The 1,807-nt window shown below is 45.9% G+C and overlaps 1 non-coding gene across 1 annotated transcript; it reads left to right on the top strand.

Moving 5' to 3' along the window:
* Window positions 1-368: 368 nt before the first annotated feature.
* TRNAG-CCC (transfer RNA glycine (anticodon CCC)) lies at window positions 369-441 on the top strand. The gene has a single exon. It is a non-coding gene; the product is annotated as a tRNA-Gly (tRNA).
* Window positions 442-1,807: the final 1,366 nt, after the last annotated feature.

Here is a 1,807-nt window from a genome sequence, read left to right as displayed (position 1 = left end):
GGATGGAGGAGCCTGGTGGGCCACAGTCCATGGGGTTGCTAAGAGTCGGACAAAACTCAGTGACTTCACTTTCACTTTTCACTTCCATGCATTGGAGAAGGAAATGGCAACCCACTCCGGTGTTGTTGCCTGGAGAATCCCAGGGACGGGGGAGCCTCATGGGCTGCCATCTATGGGGTCGCACAGAGTCAGACACGACTAAAGCGACTTAGCAGCAGCAGCAGCAACACTATAAGCTCCTAAAGGGCAGACTTTATTGTTATTCTTTATGGTTCTTAGCCTACCCAGCATAGAGTTTCTAGGGTGTAGTCTAAATTTGCCTGAGTCACTCACTTAGGGCCCCTGACAAAAAGGAGGCTTCAGGGACTTCCCTGGTGGTCCAGTGGTTAAGACTCTGCACTCCCAATGCAGGGGGCACAGGTTCAATCCCTGGTCAGAGAACTAAGATCCCACATGACACCCTTCATGTCCAGTGAATAAATTAATAACATTTCCACTAAACAATGTATCATCCTTAAAAAAAAAGTATACATAGCAATTAAGCAGCTCCTGGTACTTGAAAATTATGGTGCCCATAAGTATTAAAATGTGAAACTTAAAAACTTTGGCTATTAAAAAAAATTATTAAAAAAAAAGTTCTCAGCATTGTCAAAATTTGGGACTTCCCTGGTGGTGCAGTGGCTAAGACTCCACACTCCCAATGCAGGGGGTCCAGGTTCCATTCCTGGTCAGGGAACTCGATCCCAAGTGAGTGTGCTCAGTCACTCAGTCATGTCTAACTCTTCAAAACCCCATGGACTGTAGTCTGCCAGGCTCCTCAGTCCGTGGGATTCTTCAAGCAAGAATACTGGGGTGGGTTGCCATTTCCTTCTCTGGGAGATCTTCCCAACCCAGGGATCGAACCTATGTTTCCTGGGTCTCTTGCATTGGTAGGCAAATTCTTTACCACTGTGCCACCTGGGAATCCTGCACACCACAACCCAGAGTTTACTTGCTGCAACAGAAGGTCCCATTTGACACAGCTAAGACCCAGAGCAGCCTAATTAATTTTTTTTTTAAAGGTGACTTCAGGTTATCCATACCTATTCAGTTCAGTTCAGTCCCTCAGTCGTGTCCGACTCTTTGTGACCCCATGAATCACAGCTCACCAGGCCTCCCTGTCCATCACCAACTCCCGGAGTTTACTCAAACTCATGTCCATTGAGTCGGTGATGCCATCCAGCCATCTCATCCTCTGCCATCCCCTTCTCCTCCTGCCCCCAATCCCTCCCAGCATCAGGGTCTTTTTCAATGAGTCAACTCTTCACATGAGGTGGCCAAAGTATTGGAGTTTCAGCTTAGGCATCAGTTCTTCCAATGAACACCCAGGACTGATCTCCTTTAGGATGGACTGGTTGGACCTACTTGCAGTCCAACAGACTCTCAAGAGTCTTCTCCAACTCCACAGTTCAAAAGCATCAGTTCTTCAGCGCTCAGCTTTCTTCACAGTCCAACTCTCACATCCATACATGACCACTGGAAAAATCATAGCCTTGAGTAGACGGACCTTTGTTGGCAGAGTAATGTTTCTGCTTTTGAATATGCTATCTAGGTTGGTCATAACTTTCCTTCCAAGGAGTAAACATCTTTTAATTTCATGGCTGCAATCACCGTCTGCAGTGATTTTGGAGCCCCAAAAATAAAGTCTGACACTTTTTCCACTGTTTCCCCATCTATTTCCCGTACTTATTGGACCAGATTAATTAATTTTTTTTAAAAAGGTGGCTTCAAGCTATCCACAACTATTGAACCAGAGTCTCCAGAAATC

The sequence above is a fragment of the Bos javanicus genome, chromosome 25, assembly GCF_032452875.1.
Source record: "Bos javanicus breed banteng chromosome 25, ARS-OSU_banteng_1.0, whole genome shotgun sequence".
Classification (NCBI taxonomy): domain Eukaryota; kingdom Metazoa; phylum Chordata; class Mammalia; order Artiodactyla; family Bovidae; genus Bos; species Bos javanicus.
Note: the sequence above shows the minus strand (reverse complement) of the source record. Positions and strands in the feature narration are given on the sequence as shown.